The sequence below is a fragment of the Prionailurus bengalensis genome, chromosome B3 (assembly GCF_016509475.1).
Source record: "Prionailurus bengalensis isolate Pbe53 chromosome B3, Fcat_Pben_1.1_paternal_pri, whole genome shotgun sequence".
In the NCBI taxonomy this organism is placed as follows: Eukaryota; Metazoa; Chordata; class Mammalia; order Carnivora; family Felidae; genus Prionailurus; species Prionailurus bengalensis.
In genome coordinates this window covers 9,846,226-9,874,151 of record NC_057355.1, presented here as the reverse complement: position 1 = coordinate 9,874,151, position 27,926 = coordinate 9,846,226, and the positions used below count along the sequence as shown (strand labels likewise).

Below are 27,926 nucleotides of genomic sequence, written 5' to 3'. Positions count from 1 at the left end.
TTTGTGTTTCTAACATACCTCTAGGAACAGAAGTTGGGAAGATTCCATAAGTGCTCAGTGGTTCCTCGGAGACATTTTCCTGGGGCCCAGAGGCAAAACCCCGGGGGGTAACTGACCAGCCCTGAAGTCATGGGGTTTGTGCCTGGAGTCAAAATTATTTCCAGTTAAATCAGTGCAGCAAAATTGCCCTTTGCTATAGATTTTACTCTGTAAAAAGCATTAGTTTGCCTGCCTTTGACAACTTTCTCCACCCCGTACCAGCCCCCAGGACGACGTGCAAGGACAGCAGCAGGACAGACTCCATGAAATGTAGGAAAGAAGCCGTATCAAAAACCGTAGGGAAGGGAGAGACACTGCCCGGAGCTACACAGACCACAGACATCCACGGGAGGGAGGGAAACAGACTGTCGCACCAGGGAACCCACATGGGGAGGACGAGTCCCCCATAACGTTTTGCTTTGAAAACCAGAAGGGCCTGAGCCCCCTCCCTTAAAGAGACAGCACAAGTAGCCCACCGAGATACAGTGTAGAGGGAGCAGTTTGAAACCGCCTGAGACAAACGGGAGAGGGAGAGTTACTGAGTGTCTGCAGGAGGGGCAGAGATCACGGGGAGACTCATCCACAAAGGAGCTGGCAGGTGCCATTTCCCTCCCCTGCCCCCAGCATCAACACACACACACACCTGCAGGAACCACCACACCGATAATTCATTAATTTGCTAAGACCCTACCTCACCTCCCCCTGCACTTGGGCAGACCCACCCCCTGCAGCCAGGCCTACCTCAGTCCTGGCGCTCCAGGCCCCTCCCCCAGAAGGCCCATGCCAGCCTTGCCGACGCTATGTCCTGCCCACACCCTCCAATATACTTGGCGGGAGCCCACCCAAAGCAGTGCCGCAAGCCTCACAGTGTGTAAGCAGCACGTACGTGAGCCAGCACCACTCGGGAGACTCCTACCCCAGGGAGAGGGAAAGACAGCCACACACAGGCACACACACACACACGCACAGACTGCAGCCCTAGCAGTGGGTGGGGGGCAGACATCTGGTCTGACTCAAGCCCACAGCAGCCACAGACTGGCCCGTTAGCAGCACGGGGACCAAACCCTGCCCGCTGCAGGTGATTGAACTGAAAAGAGGCTCAGCCACAACAGCAGGGTGCATGCAACACACACAGGAGACACCCCGGAAGTACCAGGTCCTGGAGAAGAGGGGACATTGCACTGCAGGGCACCACAGGACCTCTTCCTTCACAAGGCCACTACTTTCAAGAGCAGGAGGTGTAGCTAACTTTCCTGACCCATAGAAACAGAGACTTAGACAAAATGAGGAAACAGAGGAGTTTGCCCCAAATGAAAGAACAGACAAGACCACAAGAGACCTAAGCGAAGCAGAGAAAAGTAATATGCCTGATAGAGAATTTAAAGTAATGATCGTAGAGGTACTCACAGGACTTAAGAGTGGAGGATCTCACTGAGGTCCTTAGCAAACAGAAAACATAAAAAAAAAGAACCAGAGATGAAGAACTCAATAAATGAACTTAAAACTCCACTAGATGGAATAAACTAGAGGAATCAGAAGAACAGATCAGCATCCTGGAGGATTGTAATGGAAAGCAATCAAGCTGAGCAAGTGAGAGAAAAAAACAAAACTAGACTTAAGGAATTCAGTGATTCCATCAAGCATAACGACATTCACATTTCTCGGGACCTAGAAGGACAAGACAGAGAATAGGGGTCAGAAAATTTACTTAAGTAACAGCTGGAAACTTCCCAAATCTGGGGAAGGAAACGTATCCAGATCCAGGAGGCACAGAGAGCCCCCCACAAAATCAACTCAAGGAGAGCCACACCAAAACATACAGTAATTAAAATGACTAAAAGTAGTGATAAAGACCATGGTAAAAGCAACAAGAGAAAACAGTTACACACAATGGAAACTCTATTAGGCCATCTGCAGATTTTTCAGCAGAAACGTTGGAGACTAGAAGGGAGTGGCATGATATATTCAAAGTACTGAAGGAAAAAAAATATGCAGCCAAGAATATTCTAGCCATCAAGTCCATCATTCAAATAGAAGGAGAGAGAGAGTTTCTCAGACAAAAACTAAAGTAGTTCATGGCCACTAAACCAGTCCTAAAGAAATATTAAAGAGGATTCTTTGAATGTAAAGGAAAGACCCTAAGTAGGAGTAAGAAAAGTAGGAAGCACAAAAGCAGTAAAAGTAAATATATCCATAAAAACCAGTCAAGGGACTCAAAAAGATGCAAAGTTATGACAGACACCATATACCTAAAATATGAGGGGGAGAGGAGTAAAGAATGGGTTCAAACTAAGTGACCATCAACTTAATATAGACTGTTACATGCAGAAGGTACAAAGCTAATGGTAACCACAAGTCAAAAACCACTAATAGATACGCAAAGAAATCCAAATATATCACTAAATAAAATCAGTAAACCATAAAAGAGCAAGACAGGGCCAAAGATAAAATACAAAAACTACCACAAGTAACAAAATGGCAATAAATATATATCTATCAATAATTATTTTGAATATAAATGGATTCAACACTCCAATCAAAAGATACAGGGTAAGAGTAGATTTAAAAAAGACTCATCTATATGCTGCCTACAAAAGACTCATTTCAGACCTAAGGACATCTGCAGATTGAAAGGGGATAGGAGTGCGTGGGTGGCTCAGTTGGTTAAGTGTCCAACTCTTGATAGCTCAGGTCATGATCTCACAAGTTCATGGGTTTAAGCCCCATGTCGGCCTCCATGCTGACAGTGCAAAGCCTCCTTGGGATTCTCTCCCTCTCTTGCTGCTCCTCTCCCACTCATGCTCGCTCTCTTGCTCTCTCAAAATAAATAAATAAACTTAAAAAAAAAGGGGGATAGAGAGACATTGTTCATGCAAATGGATGTCAAAAGAAAGCCAGAGTAGCAATACTTAACGTTGACAAAATAGACTTTAAAATAAAGGCTGTAACAAGACACAAAGAATGACACTATATAATCATAAAGGGAAGAATCCAACAAGAAGATACAACAATTGTAAATATTTATTCACACAACTTGGGAACACTCAAACGCATAAAACAGTTAATAACAAACATAAATGGAATAATTGATAGCATTATAATAACAGTAAAAGACTAACACCCCACTTATATCAATGGACAGATCATCCAAACAGAAAATAAACAGAAGCCATGGCTTTGAATGACACACTGGACCAGACTGGATTTAACAGATATATTCAGAATATTCCATCCTAAAACAGCAGAATACACATTCTTTTCAAATGCACATGTAACATTCTCCAGAATAGGTCACATAGTAGGCCACAAAACAAGTCCCAACAAACTCAAAAAGTTCAGTCATACCATGCATCTTTTCTGACAACAGTGCTGTGAACTACAACCACACACACACACACACACACACACACACACACACATCTGGAAAGACCACAAATACATGGAGGTTAAATAACGTGCTACTAAACAATGAATGGGTCAACCAAGAAATCCCAGAGGAAATCAAAACATACATAAAGACAAATGAAAATGGAAACACAATGGTCAAAAATCTTTGGGATGCAGCAAAAGCAGTCCTAAGAGAGAAGTTTTTAGCAACACAGCTGACCTCAAGAAGCAAGAAAAATCTCAAATAACCTAACCTTTCACCTAAAGGAGCTAGAAAAAGAACAAACAAAACGCTAAACAAGAAAAGGAAATAATAAAGATTAGAGCAAAAATAAATAATAGAAACTACAAATAAACAATAGAACAGATAAACAAAAGTGATCAACCTCTAGCCAGAAGAGAGAGAGAGAGAGGGAGGGAGAGGGAGAAAGGACTCAAACAAAATCACAAATGAAAGAGAAGTAACAACAAACACCACAGAAACAGAAACAACTCTAAGAGAATATTATGAAAAACTATATACCAACAAATTGGACAACCTAGAAAACAATGGATAAATTTCTAGAAACATATAACCTCCCAAAACTGAATAAGAAACAGAAAATTTAAACAGACCGATTACCAGCAATGAAATTGAATCAGTAATCAAAAACTCTCAACAAACAATTTTCTAGGACCAGATGGCTTCACAGGTGAATTCTACCAAACATTTAAAGAAGAGTTCAGGGGCGCCTGGGTGGCGCAGTCGGTTAAGCGTCCGACTTCAGCCAGGTCACGATCTCGCGGTCCGTGAGTTCAAGCCCCGCGTCAGGCTCTGGGCTGATGGCTCAGAGCCTGGAGCCTGTTTCCGATTCTGTGTCTCCCTCTCTCTCTCTGCCCCTCCCCCATTCATGCTCTGTCTCTCTCTGTCCCAAAAATAAATAAACGTTGAAAAAAAAAAAATTTAAAAAAAAAAAAAAAAATAAAGAAGAGTTCATGGGAGATCCAACATGGCAGAGAAGTAGGGGGATCCGCAGTTCCCTTGTCCCTCAAACACACCAGTGTTGAGGCTAAAGGACTTTGAATTCCAAGAGTCCGGGCTGCAGAGTGACAGAGACATCTCCAGGGGCCCACGGGGACAACCTGGTGGGCCACAGGTGTATGATTGTGAACTGGGAGAGATTAAAACAGGTGGCATAGGCACAGATGGGAGGGATTCCCTTCTGCAGAGAGACAAAGAGAAAGAGAGGCTGGGGAAGTATAGGACTGTATCTGAACTAGAGAAAACCCACGGACTGGGATGGACAAAGATCCAATCTCTAACTGTGGGGCTTTCTCAGGACTGGGTCCGGCTGCCCTGTTCGTGCGCCTTGGGAGGAGGGGAGCCAGCCCCGGGTTTGATACCTAGGTCAAGGGCATAGTCTGCAGGGAGAGAAAGCGGTCCTCTACCTGGAGTGCTGTGGGAAGAAGGTATATAACCATCCAAAGGACAAGGACTGCCTGTGTCCACCAGCCAGAGGTCATATATCGGCAGCACAGAGGGGCTTTTCCCTGAAACCAGGGTGTACAGAACGGGACCCTTTAAGACATTGGGGTTTACATCCCAGCTGAGCGCCAGGGAGGTGTGGGCGTCAGCAGAGAGGGACAAACCACCTCGTTTGCGACTGCAGCACAGTGAGAACGACCTGAACAGAGTGGTTTGGGACACCCGGTCCATGGAGGAGAGACTGGGGTGTCACCATTTTTCTCCCAATCACCAATAAGGTGGGACCTCAGGGAACTGACCAGGGGGCCACAGGGGAGGCAGGACCCGCCCACACCAAGCCACGCCCCTCCACCCCTGCTAACTGCGGATCTACTGGGGCGGGATTGACTGGGATGAACAAAACGCCTCCTCCAGACCAGCGCTGCCACTGCTTCCAAGGCCCCTAGCGGTTTTGCATTTCCTGATTTAATTCTTGGACAATTTTTGTTATATATATGGGGTTTTTTTCTTCCTTTTCTCCTTCTTATCTCTTCCCTCCTCTAGTCTGGCTATTCGGGTTGTTGGTTTGTTTAAGCAGACATAATATACATCGTGTCTATATATATATTTAATCTAATCTATATAAACCTTTTCTATATCTCTTTATTTCTCGCTCTCTCTCTCTCGCTCTCGCTCTCTCTCTCTCCCTTTCTGGATTAAGCCGTATTGTTTCTCTGCCTGGTCAATTTTCTTTTCTTGTTCCTCACCCCTGTCATTTCTCTCTTTGTATGGGATAAGGCCGCTTCCATCAACACTGCCCCCACCTCATCATTTTTTTGTTGTTGCTGGTGTTTTGGGGGGCTTTTTGTGGGTTTTTTTTTTTTGGTTTTTGTTTTTGTTTTGTTTTTTGTTTGTTTGTTTTCTTTTCCAGGGCTACTTCAATGAACAAATCAAAGCACACCTGGTTGAGGGTCCAAAACATCACTACAAGGAGGGAGATAAAGCAACCAGAGACACAACAAAAGAGAGAAAGTAACACACTCCAAAAAACACTTCCTGAAGGGCCAGGCCCTGGACAACGTATGACCCCTCTTTACTATAATAGTGGTCGCAGGTGCAGGACACATAACAAGCTTTTAAAACACATAAAGGACAGAAAACTAACCAAAATAGCCAAAATGATGAAACGGAAGAATTCTCCTCAAAAGACATCCCAGGAAGAGATTACAGCTAAAGAATTGATCAAAACAGATATAAACAATATATCTCATCAAGAATTTATTTTTTTTTATTTAAAAAAAATTTTTTTTTCAACTTTTATTTATTTTTGGGACAGAGAGACAGAGCATGAACGGGGGAGGGTCAGAGAGAGAGGGAGACACAGAATCGGAAACAGGCTCCAGGCTCTGAGCCATCAGCCCAGAGCCCGACGCGGGGCTCGAACTCATGGACCGTGAGATCGTGACCTGGCTGAAGTCGGACGCTTAACCGACTGCGCCACCCAGGCGCCCCAAGAATTTACAATAATAGTCATAAGATTAATCACTGGGCTTGAAAAAAGCATAGAAGACATCAGAAAATCTATTGCTACAGAGATCAAGGAACTAAAAAATAGTCATGATGAATTTAAAAATTCTGTAAATGAGGTGCAAAATAAACTAGAGGTGGTGACAGCAAGGATTGAAGAGGCAGAGGGGAGAATAAGTGAAATAGAAGATAAAATTATGGGAAAAGATGAAGCTGAGAAAAAGAGAGATAAAAAAATTTCTAGACCATGATGAGAGAATTAGAGAACAAAGTGATTCAATGAAATGTAATAATATCCATATCATAGGAGTTCCAGAAGAAGAGAGAGAGAAAGGGGAAGAAGGTGTACTTGAACAAATCAAAGCTGAGAACTTCCCCAATCTGGGGAAGGAAACAGACAATGAAATCCAGGAAGCACAGAGAACTCCCTTCAGATGTAACTTGAATTGATCTTCTGCATGACATATCATAGTGCAACTGGCAAAATACAAAGATAAAGAGAGAATTCTGAAAGCAGCTAGGGACAAATTGGCCTTAACCTACCAGGGTAGACACATAAGGATGGTAGCAGAACTATCTACTGAAATTTGGTAGGCCAGAAGGAGTGGCAGGAAATATTCAATGTTCTGAATAGGAAAAATATGCAGCCAAGAATCCTTTATCCAGGAAGGCTGTCATTCAGAATAGAAGGAGAGATAAAGGTTTTCCAAGACAAACAAAAACTGAAGGAGTTCATCACCACTAAATCAGCCCTACAAGAGATCCTAAGGAGGACTCTGTGAGTGGATGCTGCAAAGATCATAAGGGACCAGAGACACCACTACAAGCATGAAACCTACAGATAGCACAATGAGACTAAATCAATATCTTTCAGTAATAACCCTGAATGTAAATGGACTAAATGCTCCAATCAAACACAGGGCATCAGAATGGATAAAAAAAACAACCCATCTATTTGCTGTCTACAAGAGACACGTTTTAGACCTGAGGACACCTTCAGATTGACAGTGAGGGGATGGAGAACTAGCTATCATGCTACTGGAAGTCAAAAGAAAGCTGGAGTAACCATACTTATCTCAGACAAACTAGACTTTAAATTAAAGGCTGTAACAAGAGATGAAGAATGGCATTATATAATAATTATGGGGTCTTTCCATCAAGAACTAATAAGTATAAATATTTATAAACCCAATTAGAGAGCACCCAAATATATAAAAACAATCACAACATAAGCAATCTTATTGGTAAGAATGTAGTAATTGCAGGGGACATTAATTCCCCACTTACAACAACGGACAGATCATCTAGACAGAAAATCAATACAGAAACAATGGCCCTGAATGATACACTGGACCAGATGGACTTGACAGATATATTCAGAACTTTCCATCCAAAGGCAACAGAATACATATTCTTCTCGAGTGCACATGGAACATTGTCCAAGATAGATCACCTACTGGGTCACAAAATAGCCCTCAATGAATATAAAAGAGCTGAGATCATACCATGCACATTTTCATATCACAATGCTATGAAACTTGAAATCAACCACAGGAAAAATTTGGAAAACCTCCAAATGCATGGAGGTTAAAGAACATCATATTAAAGAATGAATGCGTCAGCAAGGCAATTAAAGAAGAAATTTTAAAATATATGGAAACAAATGAAAATGAAAACACGACAGTCTGAACTCTTTGGGATGCAGCAAAGGCAGTCCTAAGAGGAAAATACATTGCAATCCAGGCCTATCTTGAGAAACAAGAAAAATCCCAAATATAAAATCTAACAGCACACTTAAAGGAAATAGAAGCAGAACGGCAAAGAAACCCCAAGGCTAGCAGAAGAAGAGAAATAATAAAGATCATAGCAGAAATAAACAATATAGAATCTAAAAAAACAGTAGAACAGATCAATGAAACCAAGAGTTGGTTTTTTGAAAAAATATACAAAATTGATAACCCCCTAGACAGACTTCTCGAAAAGAAAAGAGAGGGCACCCAAATAGATAAAATCATGAATTAAAATGGACTTATCACAACCAATCCCTCAGAAATACAATTATCAGAGAATACTATGAAAAATTATATGCCAACAAACTAGACAACCTGGAAGAAATGGACAAATTCCTAGACACCCACACACTACCAAAACTCAAACGAGAAGAAATAGAAAATTTGAACAGATCCATAACTAACGAAGAAATTGAATCAATTATCAAAAATCTCCCAGGAAATAAGAGTCCTGGGCCAGATGGCTTCCCAAGGGAATTCTACCAGACATTTAAAGCAGAGTTCATACCTATCCTTCTCAAGCTGTTCCAAAAAAATAGAAATGGAAGGAAAGCTTCCAGACTCATTCTATGAAGCCAGCATTACCTTGATTCCCAAACCAGACTGAGACCCCACAAAAGAGATTTATAGGCTACTATCCCTGATGAACATGGATGAAAAAATTCTCAACAAGATACTAGCAAATTGAATTCAACAGCATATAAAAAGAATTATCCACCATGATTAAGTGAGATTCATTCCTGGGCTGCAGGGCTGCCTCAGTATTCACAAATCAATCAATGTGATTCATCACATTAATAAAAGAAAGGATAAAAATCATCTGATCCTGTCAGTAGCTTCAGAAAAAGCATTTGACAAAATATAGCATCGTTTCTTAATAAAAACCCTCAGGAAAGTCAGGATAGAAGGAACATACCTAAACATCATAAAAGCCATATATGAAAAGCCCACAGCTAATACCATCCTCAATGGGGAAAAGCTGAAAGCTTTCCCCCTGAGATCAGGAACATGACAAGGATGTCCCCTCTCACCACTGTTGTTTAACATAGTGTTGGAAGTCCTAGCAGCAGCAATCAGACCACAAAATGAAATAAAAGGCATCAAAATTGGCAAAGAAGAAGTCAAGCTTTCACTTTTGGCAGACAACATGATACTCTATGTGGAAAACCTGAAAGACTCCACCAAAAAGGCTACTAGAACTGATACATGAATTCAGCAAAGCCGTAGGGCACAAAATCAATGCACAAAAATTGGTTGCATTTCTATACACCAACAATTAATCAACAGAAAGAGAAATCAAGAAATTGATCCCATTTACAATTGCGCCAAGAACCATAAAATACCTAGGAATAAACCTAACCAAAGATGTAAAAGATCTGTATGCTGAAAACTATAGAAAACTTATGAAGGAAATTGAAGAAGATACAAAGAAATGGAAAAATATCCCATGCTCATGGATTGGAAGAATAGATATTGTTAAAATGTCAATACTACCCAAAGCAATCTACACATTCAATGCAATCCCAATCAAAATTGCACTGGCATTTTTCTCAAAGCTAGAACAAACAACCCTGAAATTTGCATAGAACCACAAAAGACCCCGAATAGCCAAAGTAATACTCAAAAAGAAAACGGAAGTGGGAGGCATCATAATCCCAGACTTTAGCCTCTACTACAAAGCTGTAATCATCAAGACAGTATGGTATTGGCACAAAAACAGACACATAGACCAATGGAATAGAATCAAGAACCCACAATTGGACCCCAAAACGCATGGCCAATTAATCTTTAACAAAGCAAGAAAGAGTATCCAATGGAAAAAAGACAGTCTCGGGGCACCTGGGTGGCTCAGTCGGTTGAGCGTCCGACTTCAGCTCAGGTCATGATTTCACAGTTCACAAGTTCGAGCCCCGCGTCAGGCTCTGTGCTGATGGCTCAGAGCCTGGAGCCTGCTTCAGATTCTGTGCCTCCCTCTCTCTCTGCCCCTCCCCCACACATATTCTGTTTCTCTCTCTCTCAAAAATAAATAAAAACATTTTAAAAAGTTTTTAAAAAAAGAGAAAAAAGACAGTCTCTTTAGCAAATGGTCCTGGGAGAACTGGACAGCAACATGCAGAAGAATGAAACTGGACCACTTTCTTACACCATACACAAAAATAAACTCAAAATGGATGAAAGACCTAAATGTGAGACAGAAAACCATCAAAACCCTAGAGGAGAAAGCAGGCAACAACTTTTTGACCTCAGCCCCAGCAATTTCTTGCTCGACACATCCCCAAAGTCAAGGGAATTAAAAGCAAAAATGAACTATTGGGACCTCATCAACATAAAAAGTTTCTGCACTGCAAAGGAAACAATCAACAAAACTGAAAGGCAATCGACAGAATGGGAAAAGATATTTGCAAATGACATATCAGATAAAGGGTTAGTATCCAAAATCTATAAAGAACTTAACCAAACTCAAGAACCAAAAAACAAATAATCCAGTGAAGAATGGGCAGAAGACATGAATAGACATTTTTCCAAAGAAGACATCCAAATGGCTAATAGACACATGAAAAGATGCTCAACTTTGCTCATCATCAGGAAAATACAAATCAAAACCACAATGAGATACCACCTCACACTGATCAGAGTGGCTAAAATTAACAACTCAGGAAACACAGATGCTGGTGAGGATGTGGAGGAACGGGAACCCTCTTGTACTGTTGGTGGGAATGCAAACTGGTGCAGACGCTCTGAAAAACAGTGTGGGGATTCCTCAACAAATTAAAAACAGAACTACCCTACAACAAATAATAGCACTACTAGGAATTTATTCAAGGGATATAGGAGTGCTGATGCATAGGGGCACAGGTAGCCCAATGTTTATAGCAGCGCTTTCAACAATAGCCAAATTATGGGAAGATTCTAAATGTCCATCAACTGATGAATGGATAAAGAAGATGTGGTTTATATATACAATGGAATACTACTTGGCAATGAGAAAGAATGAAATCATGCCATTTGCAGCAATGTGGATGGAACTGGGAGGTATTATGCTAAGTGAAATAAGTCAGTCAGAGAAAGACAGTTATCATGTTTTCACTCATATGTGGAACTTAAGAAACTTAATAAAAGACCAAGGGAAGGGGAAAAAATAGTTACAAACAGAGAGGGAGGGAGTCAGCCCATAAGAGGCTCTTAATACAGAGAGCAAACTGAGGGTTGATGGAGGGGTGGGGGAGAGGGGAACTGGGTGATGGGCATTGAGGAGGGCACTTGTTGGGATGAGCACTGGTTGTTGTATGGAAACAATGAACCACGGGAATCTACCCCCAAAACCAAGAGCATGCTTTACACACTGTATGTTAGCCAATTTGACAATAAATTGTATTTAAAAAAAAGAAATTAGATAGAATTATATTCATTTTTGAGAAATGTTAAATAAAAACCATATGCACCAATAAATAAATAAATAAATAAATAACGGAGAAAGGTATTTCATGCAATAAAAGTCAATCATGTTGGGAAAAAAAATTAAAGAAGAGTTCATATCAATTGTTCTCAAATATTCCAAAAAATAGAAGGAAAGCTTCCAAATCCATTCTATGAGGCCAGAAAAACCTACCAAATCCAGATAAAGACACTAGGAAAAAAAAAAAAAAAGACACCACAAAAAAAGAGAACTACAGGCCAATACCTTTGATGAAAACAGATGCAGAAATCACCAAGAAAAAGTTAGCAAGCCACATCCAACGATACATTTTAAAAAATCATTTACCATGATAGAGCAAGTGGAATTTATTCCCAGGATGCAAGGGTGGTTCAATATTTGCAAATCAATCAATGTGATACATCACATCAACAAGAGAAAGGATAAAAACTATATGCTCATTTTCATAGACACTGAAAATGTATTTTACAAAGTCCAACATCCATTCATGATAAAAGACCTCAGCAAGGGCACATTGCTGGCTCAGTCACTAGAGCGTGCAACTCTTGACTGCAAGGTTCTGAGTTGAAACCCCATGTTGGGTGCAAAAATTACTTAAAAATAAAATCTTAAAGGGAAGGAGCCAAGATGGCAGAACAACATGGAAGGTTTTTTGTTTGTTTGTTTTTCGGGTTTTTTTTTTTGTGTCTCACGTCCATGAAATACAGCCATATCAACACTAAACTATCCTGCACACCTAGAAAACTGATTTGAGGATTAACACAAAAATCTACACAACCTGAACCACAGAACTACAGAACTCAGCTAGACATCAGTGGACTAAATGCTCCAGGGTAACAGAATGGATAAGAAAACAAGATCCATCTATATGCTGTTTACAAGAGACCCACTTTAGACCTAAAGACACCTTCAGATTGAAAGTAAGGGGATGGAGAACCATCTATCATGCTAATGGTCGACAAAAGAAAGCCAGAGTAGCCATACTTATATCAGACAATCTAGACTTTAAAATAAAGACTGTATCAAGAGATGCAGAAGGGCATTATGTCATAATCAAGGTGTCTATCCACCAAGAAGACCTAACAATCGTAAACATTTATGTGCCAAATGTACAGGCACCCAAATATATAAATCAATGAATCACAAACATAAAGAAACTCATCAATACTAATACCATAATAGTAGGGGACTTCAACACCCCACTTACAACAATGGACAGATCATCTAAACAGAAAATCAACAAGGAAACAATGGCATTTAATGGCACACCGGACCGGATGGACTTAACTGATATATTCAGAACATTACATCCTACAGCAGCAGAATACACATTCTTATCCAGTACACATGGAAGATTCTCCAGAATAGACCACATACTGGGACACAAATCAGCCCTCAACAAGTACAAAAAGATTGAGATCATACCGTGCATATTTTCAGACTACAATGTTATGAAACTCAAAATCAACCACAAGAAAAAATTTGGAAAGATAACAAATACTTGGAGACTGAAGAACATCCTACTAAAGAATGAATGGGCCAACCAAGCAGTTAAAGAGGAAATTAAAAAGTACATAGAAGCCAATGAAAATGATAACACCACAGCCCAAAACCTCTGGGATGCAGCAAAGGCAGTCATAAGAGGAAAGTATATAGCAATCCAGGCCTTGCTAAAGAAGGAAGAAAGGTCTCAGATATACAACCTAACCTTATGCCTTAAAGAGCTGGAAAAAGAACAGCAAATAAAACCCAAGATCAGCAGAAGACAGGAAATAATAAAGATTAGAGCAGAGATCAATGCTGTCGAAACCAAAAAAAAAAGTAGAACAGATCAATGAAACGAGAGGCTGGTTCTTTGAAAGAATTAACAAAATTGGTAAACCACTGGCCAGTTTGATCAAAAAGGAAAAGGAAGGGACCCAAATAAATAAAATCAAGCATGAAAGAGGAGATATCACAACACAACAGAAATAAAAACAATAATAAGAGAATATTATGAACAATTATATGCCAATAAAATGGGTAATCTGGAAGAAATGGACAAATTCCTAGAAACACATACACTACCAAAACTGAAACAGGAAGCAATAGAAAATTTGAACAGGCCCATAACCAGTAAGGAAATTGAATTAGTAATCAAAACTCTCCCAAAAAACAAGAGTCCAGGGCCAGATGGCTTTCCAGGGGAATTCTACCAAACATTTAAGGAGGAGTTAATACCTATTCTCTTGAATCTTGAAGTTGTTCCAAAAAATAGAAATGGAAGGAAAACTTCCAAACTCTTTCTATGAAGCCAGCATTACCTTGATTCCAAAACCAGAGACCCCACTAAAAAGGAGAACTCTAGACCAATTTCTCTGATGAACATGGATGCAAAATCCTCAACAAGATATTAGCCAACCGGATCCAACTATACATTAAAAAAGTTATTCACCACAACCAAGTGGGATTTATACCTGGGATGCAGGGCTGGTTCAATATCCGCAAAACAATGAACATGATTCATCGCATCAATAAAAGAAAGGACAAGAACCACATGATCCTCTCAATAGATGCAGAGAAAGCATCTGACAAAGCATCCTTTGTTGATAAAAACCCTCAAGAAAGTAGGGATAGAAGGATCATACCTCGAGATCATAAAAGTCATATATGAAAGACCCACTGCTTATATCATCCTCAATGGGGAAAAACTGAGAGCTTTCCTCCTAAGGACAGGAACAAGACAGGGATGTCCACTCTTGCCACTGTTATTCAACATAGTATTGGAAGTCTTAGCCTCAGCAATCAGACAACACAAAGAAATAAAGGCATCCAAATCAGCCAGGAGGAGGTCAAACTCTCACTCTCCGCAGATGACATGATACTCTATATGGAAAACCCAAAGGATTCCACCAAGAAACTGCTATAACTGATTCATGAATTCAGCAAAGTTGCAGGATATAAAATCAATGCACAGAAATCAGTTGCATTCCTATACACCAACAACGAAACAACAGAAAGAGAAACCAAGGAATTGATCCCATTTACAATTGCACCAAAAACCATAAAATACCTAGGAATAAATCTAACCAAAAAGGTGAAAAATCTATACACTGAAACTATAGAAAGCTTATGAAAGAAATTGAAGAAGACACAAAAAAATGGAAAAATGGAAAAAATGGAAAAATATTCCATGCTCCTGGATAGGAAGAACAAATATTGTTAAAATGTCAATACTACCCAAAGCAATCTACATATTCAATGCAATCCCTATCAAAATAACACCAGAATTCTTCACAGAGCTAGAACAAATAATCCTAAAATGTGTATGGAACCAGAAAAGAAACCAAAGCAATCTTGAAAAAGAAAACCAAAGTAGGAGGCATCACAATCCCAGACCTCAAGCTGTATTACAAAGCTGTAATCATCAAGACAGTATGGTACTGGCACAAGAACAGACACTCAGATCAATGGAACAGAATAGAGAACCCAGAAATGGACCCACAAACGTATGGCCAACTAATCTTTGACAAAGCAGGAAAGAATATCCAATCGAATAAAGACAGTCTCTTCAGCAAGTGGTGCTGGGAAAACTGGACAGTTACATGCAGAAAAATGAACCTGGACCACTTTCTTACACCATACACAAAAATAAACTCAAAATGGATGAAAGACCTCAATGTAAGACAAGAAGCCATCAAAATCCTCGAGGAGAAAGCAGGCAAAAACCTCCTTGATCTTGGCTGCAGCAACTTCTTACTCAACATGTCTCTGGAGGCAAGGGAAACAAAAGCAAAGATGAACTATTGGGACCTCAGCAAAATAAAAAGCTTCTGCACAGCGAAGGAAACAATCAGCAAAACTAAAAGGCAACCGATAGAATGGGAGAAGATATTTGCAAACGACATATCAGATAAAGGGTTAGTATTCAAAATCTATAAAGAACTTATCAAACTCAACACCCAAGAAACAAATAACCTAGTGAATAAATGGGCAAAAGACATGAATAGACACTTCTCCAAAGAAGACATCCAGGTGGCCAACTGATACATGAAAAAATGCTCAACATGACTCATCATCAGGAAAATACAAATCAAAACCACAACGAGGTACCACCTTACACCTGTCAGAATGGCTAACATTAACAACTCAGGCAACAACAGATTTTGGCGAGGATGCGGAGAAAGAGGATCCCTTTTGCATTGTTGGTGGGAACGCAAGCTGGTGCAGCCACTCTGGAAAACAATATGGAGGTTCCTCAAAAAGCTAAAAATAGAACTACCCTATGATCCAGCAATTGCACTACAAGGTATTTATCCAAGGGATACAGGTATGCTGTTTCAAAGGGGTACAGGCGCCCCAATGTTTATAGCAGCAGTATCAACAATAGCCAAAGTATGGAAAGAGCCCAAATGTCCATCGATGGATAAATGGATAAAGAAGAAGTGGTGTGTGTATATATATGTGTGTATATATACACACACACACACACACACACACACACACAACGGAGTATTACTCGGCAATCAAAAAGAATGAAATCTTGCCATTTGCAACTACATGGATGGAACTGGAGGGTATTATGCTAAGTGAAATTACTCAGTCAGAGAAAGACAAAAATCATGACTTCACTCATATGAGGACTTTAAGAGACAAAACAGATAAACATAAGTGAAGGGAAAGAAAAATAATATAAAAACAGGGATGGGGACAAAACAGAAGAGACTCATAAACATGGAGAACAAACTGAGGATTACTGGAGGGGTTGTGGGAGGGGGAATCAGCTAAATGGGCAAGGGGCACTAAGGAATCTACTCCTGAAATCATTGTGGCCCTATATGCTAACTAACTTGGATGTAAATTAAAAATAAAGTTAAGTAAAATCTTTTTTAAAAAGCCATTAGCAATGTAGGTTTAGAAGGAACAGACTTCAACATCATAAAGGCCATGTATGAAAAACCCACAGCTAATATCATACTCACTGGGGAAAAACTGAGAGCTTTTCCTTAAAGAAAGGTACAAGACAAAGATGTCCACTCTCGACACTTTTATTCAACATATTACTGGAAGTCCTGGCCACAGCAATCAGACAACAAAAAGGAATAAAAGGCATCCAAATTGGTAAGCAAGAATGAATTCAATAAAGTCCCAGGATACAAAATCAATGTGTAAGACTCTGTTGCATTTTGGGGCACCTGGGTGGCTCAGTTAAGCGTCTGACTTTGGCTCAGGTCATGATCTCATGGTTTGTGGGTTCAAGCCCCATGTCAAGCTCTGTGCTGACAGCCCAGAGCCTGGAGCCTGCTTTGGATTCTGTGTCTCCCTCTCTCTCTGCCCCTCCCCCACTCATGCTCTGTCTCTCTCTCTCTCTCTCTCAAAAATAAATATAGATGTTAAAGAAATTCTTTAATCTATTTTGTTTCTTCACAGTAATAATGAAACAGCAATAAGACAAATTAAGAAAATAATTCCATTTACAATTGTAAAATATTGATGAAAAACTGAAGATGACACAAATAGAAAGATATTCCATGTTCATAGATTGGAAGAAAAAAGATTATTAAAATGTCCATACCACCCAAAGCAATCTACAGATTTAATGCAATCCCTATCACAATACCAACAGCATTTTTCACAGAACTAGAACAAACAATCCCACAATTTGTATGGAACCACAAAAGACCCTGAACAGCCAAAGCAATCTTGAAAAAGAAAAACAAAGTTGGAGATATCATGATTCCAAATTTCCAGTGATACTAGAAAGCTGTAGTAATCAAAACAGTATGGTACTGGCACAAAAACAGACACATAAATCAATGGGACAGAATAGAAAGCCCAAGAAAACACCCACAATTTTATGGTCAATTAATCTTCGCCAAAGGAGGCAAGAGTATGCAATGGGAAAAAGACAGTTTTTCAACAAACGGTGTTGGGAAAACTGGGCAGCCACATGCAAAAGAATGAAACCGGACCATTTTCTTACACCATACACAAAAATAAACTCAAACTGGATTAAGGACCTGACAGTAAAACCTGAAACCATAAAAACCCTTGAAGAGAGCACAGGCAGTAATTTCTCTCTCATTGGCTGTAGCGATATTTTTCTAGATATGTCTCCTAAGGCAAGGGAAACAACGGTAAAAATAAACTACTGGGACTACATGAAAATGAAAAGCTTCTGCACAAAGAAGGAAACAATCAACAAAACTAAAAGGCAACCCATGAAATGGGAGAAGATATTTGCAAATGACATATCTAATAAAGGGTTAGTATCCAAAATATACAAAGAACTCCTAGAACTCAACACCAAAACACAAATACCAATCCAATTAAAAAACGGACAGACAAGGGGTGCCTGGGTGGCTCAGTTGGGTGAGCATCAAACTTCGTTCAGCTCAGATCATGATCTTGTGGTCCATGAGTTTGAGGCCCACGTCAGGCTCTGTGCTGATAGCTCAGAGCCTGGGGCCTGCTTCAGATTCCGTGTCTCCCTCTCTCTCTGCCCCTCCCCCACTCACACTCTCTCAAAAATAAATAAACATTAAAAAACAGTTTTTTTAAATGGATAGACAACATGAATAGACATTTTCCCCAAGAAGACATACAGATGGCCAACAGACACGTGAAGAGGTGCTCAAAAAAATAAAAATAGAAATAAAAAGATGCTCAACATCACTAATCATCTGGGAAATACAAATCAAAACTCAATGAGATATCACTTCACACCTGTCACACTTCACACCTGCCTGCTATAAGAAAACAGCAGGCGTTGGTGAGGATGTGGAGAAAAAAGACCCCTCTTGTGCTGTTGGCAGGAATGCAAACTGGTGCAGCCACTCTGGAAAACAGTATGGAAGTTTCTCAAAATGTTAAAAATACAAGTACCCTACAATCCAGTAATTGCACTACTGGGTATTTACCCATACAAATCACTAATTGAAAGGATACATACACCCCTATGTTTATGGCAGCATTATTTACAACAGCCAAATTATGAAAGCAGCCCACGTGCCCATCGATCGATGAACGGATGAAAAAGATGTGGTGCCGGAGCTCCTGGCCGGCTCAGTCGGTAGAACATGCAAGTCTTGATGTCAGAGTGGTGAGTTCAAGTCCCACATGGGGCGTAGAGCTTACTTAAAAAACAAAGTATATATATAATATATATATTACACACACACACACACACACACACACACACACTGGAATATTATTCAGCCATAAGAAGAGTGAAATCTTGCCATTTGCAACAACATGAATGAGACTGGAGGGTATAGATTATGCGAAGGGAAATAAGCCAGTCAGAAAAAGACAAATACCATATGATTTCACTCATAGGTGGAATTTAAGAAACAAATGAACACAGGATAAAGAGACAAACCAAAAAATAGACTTTGAACTGTGGAGAACAAACCGATGGTTACCAGGGGGGGTGGGGGTGGGGGGAGGAGGGAATTAGGTAAAGGGGACTAACAGCACACTTGCTGTGTTGAGCCCCGAGTCATGTACAGAATTGCTGGATCACTGCGCAGTATTCCAGAAACTAATAGATCACTGTATGTTAATTAGGATGGAATTAAAATGCTTTAGGGGCGCCTGGGTCTGCTCAGGTCATGATCTCACCGGTCATGGGCTCAGGCCAAACCTCAGGATCCGGGCGACAGTGCAGAGCCTGCTTGGGATTCTCTCTCTGCCTCTCTCTCTGCCCCTCCTCCACGCGCACGCCTGCACGCTTTCTCTCTCTCAAATAAACAACCCCCCCCAAATGTTTTAAAGCATTTATGGCAAAAATAATAATATATGAAACATAAAATGAATGTGGAAAGATAAACACCATTTGCATGTAGCTGCCCGGGGATTTGGGGGGTCCGATCTCAGAACGGAGGGGGTCACTGAGAAGCCGCAGAAATGCACAGGCCGAGGCATTTCCTTTCCCAAACTGCTGGCTGCCTGCTGTAAGACTCCGAAGGCTGCACCCGACACCCAGCAGGCCACACCGTGTGGTGTCCTGCAAAGAAGGCGGGGTTAGAGCCTCGGGGATCCTGACTACCGCTCCCCACCCGACACCCACAAAGGAGAGGGTCCTGCCCGAATGCCAGGACGTGGGAGCGCACAGATTCATCTTAAGAGTCTTTTGTTGCCAGGCGGTCGCTGCCTCCCGGCAAGTCCGGGAAGCACCAGGGGCCGTCCCGCCCACTCACTGCGGCGGGCTGTCACCGGGGGGCGCCGCTGGCCTACGCCCCACACCCAGACACCCTCCGCAGGGCCAGGGGCACTTCCCAGGCCCTCCCTTCCTCCGCTCCAGGGGCAGGCTCTGTCTGGGAGGCCACAGCAGGGAGGAGGTTCATTCATTCCAGAACACTGGAGGCGCAAACCGCGGTCCGGAGCTGCCAGTGAGCGGCGCTGCTGAGCCTCAGCCTGCTCTGGGGTCAGCCACAGCACCCACCACCTGGCCTTGGGGTGAGGCTCCTCCGCCCCAGGGAGAGCCCCGGCACAGGGGTGGCCGGCCAGTTACAGGGTGCCTGGGAGAGGTCTGCGGCTTAGGGGTCTGCTCTACAGGAAGCGTGGGAACTAATGCATCAGGACAAAAATCTGCGCCAGAAATCCGGGAAGAAAACTCCAGAAAAGAGCTTGCAATATAAGAAAAAAATACAGTGCGCGGGCTTTGTTATTTTCTGGAAAGCAGTAACAGCAGAGCTGAGCTGAACGGAGCGCTAGAGCATCAGAAACAAGACGGAGAAGTCCCTTCACTGCCGGGGGACCCATGGCCTCATCCCTGGCGTAGCCTTGGGACCAGATACCCCTCCAGCTCGCAGCACCTCTCAGGCCCCGCTCCCCACACCTCCTGTCCTTGGATTCTGAGATTTCTTTTTCCTTCATGTTGCCCCCACATTTTCAGGGATCTCGGACCACCCAGAGGGAGGACCTAGACACTGCTCTGCCACCCCTCCCGCCCACAGCCCCCCCTCCCCCGCCACCCGAGGCGGCCTCAGAGGTGTCCCATGTGGGAAAGGGGTCAGGGCTTGGCTTCCTCCCCAGACCCTGGGAGCCTCTTTTCATATGGTAATCGCTTGCAGGACCCAGCTCCAAAATTTGGGCAGCTTCCCACCCAGGGTCCTTTGTGACACTCCTTCCTGCAAAATGGTCGTGGACCCTCCGGAGGGAGGAGAAGGGGAGGGAGACTCAGGAGGGCCTCTGTGGGAGAATTGACTGGGGCAGGGCTGGCTCTAAGTGGCTCCTGGAACAGAGCCCTCCTGTCACCCCTTCCCGCCTGAGGGTCTCTGCACTTCCCACCCCACCCCCACCGGCCCCCCAGCCTCCGAGTTGCAGCTGACGGTTGCCTGGGCAACCTGGCTCCCTCCCAGCCTGGCCTTGGTCTCTTCGGAGCAGGACTCTGGGCACCCCAGACAATGCTCTCTGCGGGAGCCGGGATGGTGAGGAGCTCAGGAGTGGGCCAAGTGGGGGGCCCCCACTCCATTTTGAGGGGGCTGTGAACAAAGACTGGGGAGGGCAACCTTGAGCAAGTTATTTAAAATATATCTCCCTTTCCCCTTTCAGAAGGGACAGACAGGATCTAACGGGCAGACTTGCTGTGAGGATTTGATGAGGAAGGTTGAATGCTTATTCCTGGGCCTAATGCACGAGTCTCTGCACCTCCCGCCTGCGAATCAGGAGCCCTCCACTCGCGCTGGACAGTGTCCAGACCCGACCCAGAGGGCCCCCTGGAGGGCTGACAGGCCTTCTCCACCAGCCTGGCTCGGACACCAGCACAGGGCTCTGCTCGGAGCGCCTTCTTGTCTCTGGGCCTCTGCCTGATTCACAATACCCTCCTTTGGTGTGGCTGAATGGTCTCCTCCTCCAGGAAGTCTTCCCTGACAGCCAAGGAAAATCCAGCCCCTTTCCTCTGTGCCTTACACCTAGAACCCACTGGTCTGCTCTTCCATGGGCCGGACCCTCCCCGCTCTGAGACTGTTCATCTCTCCCTCCAGCTTGCCAGAACAGAAGGTTGAGCCCTGTCCTCTGCTCCTGGGAATGGGCTGAAGGTCACCTTGTCCACATCCTCATCCCAAGGCAGGAGTGCTGGGAATGAAGTCAGGTGGAGAGTCCTGGGGCCTGAGCAGGTAGGGACCGCCCCTTCTCTGCCAGCAAGGGCGGGTCTAGAGGGCAGCAATTTCAGTGCCAGTGATTTCAGGGGAAGCCCTCCCTGCTGGGAGACCCCGTTTGGACTGTCCAACTGCCAGGTCCTGTGGTGGCCACTCAGCCCCTCCCCTCCGAAGCAGCTGAGCCCCAACCCCACTAGGCCTTGCAGCCAGAAGTAGGCCCAACCGCTCTGCCCCTCTCTGGGACCAGGGAGCCCAGGGGGCCCTCACCGGAATGAGAGCAGCTCCCGGGAAGGCAGCAGGGATGACTGGATTGCTGGGGTCTGGAAGCAGATGCAAGTTCCCACCCTGGTGCCCCCCACTCCTGTGTCCTGGGCCAACACACTGACCTCTCGGAGCTACAGTTTCCTCACCTGGAAAATGGGGATGATGGCATCTACCCCTTTGTAAGAAAAGTAATTGTTTCTTCCTGCTTGGCAGGAAGGCACTGAAAGATGAAGGCGTAGAGCTTGAGAAGTTCACGTCAGTCTGTCCTCTAAGGATGGAACAGCCAGGTGTGAGCACTGACTGCCATTTCAGGGCTCCCATGCCGTGGCAGATCACCTGGGTCATTGTCACTGTTTTGTCTCCTTGGGATGAGCCCCCCCCCCCCCACTGGAGAGGGCTCCGGCAGGGCGAGGGGTGCTCACTGGCTGGACACCCACAGACCTCCTGTTCATGATCCCGCCCATCCTGACACCCTGGAGGGCTCTGAGGCTCCCTTCCTGTGGATGACCCCTCCACCCCCAAGGCTCACTGAGTTGGGCAATTGGTCCGGCCACAGCCGGTGTCAAACCCACACGTGTTGACCGGCAGCCCATGGTTTGCCCTTGGACCAGTGTTCAGAGTTCAGTCTTTGGATCTCCTGCATTCGAACAACCGGGGTGCATGTTAAAACGCATCTCCCCGGGCCGAACCCAGGTTTAATGAGTCAGAGTCTCAAATGCATACCTAAGCTCAAGACGCAGGGCGCCCTAACCCTCCCGCGCAGCAGAGCAGGGGAGACGGAGTGGGGGAGGGCGCAGGAAAAACGAGGGTGACCGTCGGAAGGAGCTCCCATATACCGGCCCCTGGGAGCAGTGAGCACAGAGGGTACCCCTCGTTCTGCAAACAGATATCTACGAGCACTCGGGCTGCTCACGAGGTTTACAAACCGTGGTGGGAGCTGCGTGGCTCGGGCGGGATGCGGGGCTTGGGCTCCACCTCACAGGGCTGCCGTGGCCATGAAGTGGCCGAGCCGCCCGGAGTCCTGCTTCTCCTGTTGCCGTGCTGACAGCCTCGACCCCGAAGGCCTGGCCGGAACCCGGTGGGAGGCCGGCCACATCCTAGAATCACCTGGTGGCACCCAGGCCACACCTGCGGCAGAGCTCACCAAGACCCTTTAGCGCCTCCAGGTGATTCGTGCGCTGGCCCAGCTACCTCCTCCCCTCCCCGGGGCTACCATTAGCCTCTCCTCCACAGCCACTCCGTCTTAACCCGGAGGTGATACCTGTGGGGGGCTAGTATGCTAGTACTGTAATTCACACCCCCTAAAGAATATAGGAAAATCCTGGGAATTTATTTTTTTACTGTTTATTTATTTTGAGAGAGAGAGAGAGCTAATCCCAAGCAGGCTCCGGCTGTCAGCGCAGAGCCCGACGTGGGGCTCGAACTCGGGAACCGTGAGAGCATGGCCTGAGCCGAAATCAAGTGTCAGACGCTCAACCAACCGAGCCACCCAGGCGCCTCCATACTGAGATGTATTTTTAAAACACTTTTAAAACACCTGTAATCCCATCGCCCCCAAATCAACCATCCCTTAACATTTCACTGAGATCCCCAAGGTTTTCTGTGTATGTGGGATTTCTGTGTTGCTTTTAGTGAAATTAAGGTCATGTTCTATATAGACAGCTGTAGCCTACTTGCCTCATTTCCCATGAACGTCAGGTGCTTAATATTCTACTTTACAGATACATCGTTTGGGGAACTTAGGTATTTCCAAATTTTTGCTTTTATGAGTAACATGCAGGGCTATTTGATAACATCCACCTTTCTTCGCATTTCAAAGTAATGCAAGTTTATTGGACATAAATGTTAATCAACCTAACTTTTTTATTAGCATCTGTAAGACCCCAGAGGGGAAGAAGCTGAGACAGCAAATTTGATACAGCTTCCGGAACTGTTTTTTGGTTTTGCACTCACACTTATGGGGGGATGGCTAGTCCCCCCGTCTCAGGGTAAATATGATTTACAGGCTGGCCCTCCCCTTGAGAACACCCTTCTGAGTGTCTGGACCGCACACAGCCCTCTGTGCTTGTCCCCAGAGAGCCCTGGGTCCTGCATCAATCCAAACCTGCTCTCCACCCTGCCGCCTTCACGGCCAGACACGTCCCGCCCCCACACAGGCTACTCTCCGGGTCCGCTTTGGTAAAGGCTCCCAGGAGGCTGATGAGATGGGTCCACAAAAGGAGAGGGGTCCTCCTACTATACCCTCTGGTTCAACTACTCTCTCCGTGACCCAAGTCTTAGAGGTATTTTCTGTTGTCCTGTGTACTTTCCCCTCGGGGGTGGCTTTGAGGCTCATGGCCCAGGCTCAGACCCCCAGGAAATCCCAGCTTGCTCCAGAATCAAGGCCGGACCTGGCATCCTCTTGTGTTTAGGGTAACTGTTATAGGTAACAAGAACCAAGGGGAACACTACTTTGCCTTTCTCTTACTAGTCTGCATTTCCCGATGCATCCAGTGACACGCACACACATACCCAAGATTGGATTCATCTCCGAATTCCACTGGTAACTTTGCCTTTAGTAGCTGGGGGCCACATGCCTGGTGACCACGTGGCCACCCAGGAATGCCTTCTTCTTTTCTCTTCCCAAACCACTGCTTCTGGGAGCCAGGGCCCAGCTAGCAAATCCCACTTCTCTGACACCATCTGAATAGTTCAAAGACTGATTCCAAAGGGCATGTGTGTTTGGGGGCGGGGTTCTCCACACCAAAACACCAGTGACGCTCAGACACCAGTGTTGGAGCTCCACCAGTGTTGGAGCATTGAACTCAATCCTGACACTCTCTACCTGGAGACAGCATCTGATTCCACGGGTTAAGGGCTCAGTCTCACAAGTCTGTCCCCGACATCCAAAGGGATGCCAGTCACAGCCCAAGTGTCACCTGTGCTCCTGACCGACTGGCTATGAATCAGATTGCCACAACCCCCTCCTTCGGTTCAATTAATTTACTACAGCGACTCACAGAACTCAGAGACGCATTTTACTCACTTGATCACTGGCTCATTATAAAAGGATATAATGCAGCAACCAGCCAGTTGGAAGACATGCATGGGCAAAAACTGGGGCCTCTCTAGGGCCGCCACTCTCCCCAAACCTTCATGTGTTCACTGGCTGGCAAGCCTCAGAACCCTGTCTCTTAGGTTTTTAAGGAGGCTTCATTACATAGGCATGACTGATTAGGTCGGTGATCACTGGCAGCTTGCACCTCCAGCCCCAGCCTGTCTCTGGAGGTCATGGGTGGGTTTGGAAGTTCCAGCTCTAAACACGTGGCTGGAGCCCCTGGCAACCAGCCCTCACCCTTAAGGGCTTTCCAAAAGTCACCTCATCACCATAACAAAGGACACCTTTATCAGTCTCAACACCAGAATCCCAAGTGTGGGAATCTGTGAGACCAAATATATATTTCTTATAATAAATCACAATGTCACCATGCATAAATTAGCCTTTATCAAATCTTAAAACTTTTGTGCTTTAAAACATACCATCAAGAAAGTAAAAAGCCTACAAACAGGGAGAAAATATTTGTAAATCATTTATTTGATAAAGGAGTTGTACTAGAATATATAAAGAACACTCACTTATGACTTGATAAAATTTTAAAAATGGGCAAAGCATCTGAAGACATTTCTCCAAAGAAAATATATGAATGGCCAATAAGCACTTGAAACAATGTTTACATCATTAGCTGTCAGAGAAGGCAAATCAAACCCTCCCCCACCTGCCCCTGCCCCGCCCAACAATGAGATACGAATTCGTATTCCCTGAGGGGCTATACATTTAAAAAGATTATAACAGGGGCTCCTGGGTGGCTCAGTCTGTTAAGTGCCTGACCTTGGTTTCTGCTCAGGTCAGGATCTCACGGTTCCTGAAATGGAGCCCTGGGGGCAGGCTTCATGCTGACAGCACAGAGCCTGCTTGGAATTCTCTCTCCCTGTCTTTCTGCCCCTCCCCTCACCTCTCTCTCAAAAATAAATTAAAAAAAAAAGATCATAACAAATGTTGGTGAAGATAAAGAGAAATTAGACCCCCATACACAGCTCATGGAAACACACGATGGTGCAGCTGCTTCGGGAAGCATTCGGACACCTCCTCAAATACTTAACCATCAGAACCGATACAACGTGGATGAACCTTGAACACAAAGTCAAAGACGCCAGTCACAAAGGAAGCACATATGGTCTAGTCCACGTATACGAAATGTCCAGAATAGGCAAATGCATAGACAGGAGGTAGATGGGTCACTGTGGAGCCAGGGCGCAGGGGTGCTGGCTCCGGGGCTCCCCAAAACACCATGTTTGGCCACATGCTGCTGACAGAATTCAAAGGCAGATAAATGAGCAGTGGCAAAACGGGAAATGATTTTATTTCAGGGAGGCCAACACCAGGAAGACAGTGGACTAGTGTCTCAAAGACTGTCCCCTAAGTGCTGAAGATACTTCCAGGTTGAAATGTTTTTTTGTTTTTTTAATGTTTATTTATGTTTTTGAGGTGGGAGGCAGAGAGAGGGAGACACAGAATCCAAAGCTCTAGGGGCGCCTGGGTGGCTCAGTCAGTTAAGCATCTGACTTTGGCTCAGGTCATGATCTCACGGTCTGTGAGTTCGAGCCCCACGTTAGGCTCTGTGCTGACAACTCAGAGCCTGGAGCCTGCTTCAAAATCTGTCTCCCTCTCTCTCTGACCCTCCCCCGTTCATGCTCTGTCTCTCTCTGTCTCAAAAATAAATAAACATTAAAAAAAAAAATTCAAAGCTCCAGGCTCTGAGCTGTCAGCACAATGTGGGGCTCAAACCCAGAAACTGAGTGCAAGATAATGACCTGAGCTGCTGAAGTCAGACGCTTAACTGATTGAGCCACCCAGGTGCCCCACTTCCAGGTTTATATAAGAATGTGACACAAGGTCAGCAAGAACATGCAGGTGGACAGTAAAGGGCTGGTCTATCCCTGTCTTGGGGTCAGCCACACAGCTGACAGTTCCTATTGCTTGCGGGGGAGTTTCTGTCCCTATCACACAATGCTTTGCCCACAGGGCCTGGGTTGAGACCAGCTGGAGGGAATTTAAGCAGAAAGTACAGATGGACTTGGAATCCTCTTTAAAGAACTCAGGGCTGGGGCACCTGTAGGCCATGGGGAGCGGCTGTTAATGGGTATGGGGTTTCTTTGGAGGGGAATGAAAAGATTCTAAAATAGACTGTGGTGCTGCACGCATGACTGTGAACCTACCAAAAACCACTGAATTATACCCTTATGTGGGTGAATTGTAAGTATGTGTGAATTGTAAGTATGTGAGTTCTAGCTCAATAAAGCTGTTCTGTATATTAACCATGTGGCGAGGAAGCTTTCTTGGGTGATGGCTATATCACCACAGTGACTGTGACATTTCATGGGTGTATACATACATCAAAAAAATTTTTTAATGTTTATTTTTGAGACAGAGAGAGAGGAGAGTGCGGAGGAGGGGCAGAGAAAGAGGGAGGCACAGAATCTGAAGCAGGCTCCAGGCTCTGAGCTGTTAGCACAGAGCCCAACACAGGGCTCGAACTCATGAACCGTGAGATCATGACCTAAGCCGAAGTCGGACGCTTAACCGACTGAGTCACCCAGGCGCCCCCATACATCAAACTGTTTAAAACTGTAGGGTCAATTAAGCTTCCCGAAGCAGGAAAGAATATGAAATGGGAAAAAGTGTTTTCAACAAATGGTTCTGAGAAAACTGGGCAGCTACATGCAAAAGAATGAACCTGGACCACTTTCTTACACCATACGCAAAAATAAACTCAAAATGGATTAAAGACCTAAAACGTGAGATGTGAAACCATAAAAATCCTTGAAGAGAACACAGGCTGTAATCTCCCCAGACGGCAACCGAAACAACTTTTTTCTAGATATGTCTCCTGAGGCAAGAGAGACAAAAGCAAAACCCA

The 27,926-nt window shown here is 44.2% G+C and overlaps 1 long non-coding RNA gene across 1 annotated transcript; it reads right to left on the bottom strand.

The window, feature by feature from the left end:
- Positions 1-60: 60 nt before the first annotated feature.
- On the bottom strand, positions 61-24,634 carry LOC122468261. The gene is made up of 2 exons (XR_006293176.1): positions 24,481-24,634; positions 61-142 (listed from the first exon to the last, which is right to left on the bottom strand). It is a non-coding gene; the product is annotated as an uncharacterized LOC122468261 (long non-coding RNA).
- Between the last annotated feature and the right edge of the window lie 3,292 nt (positions 24,635-27,926).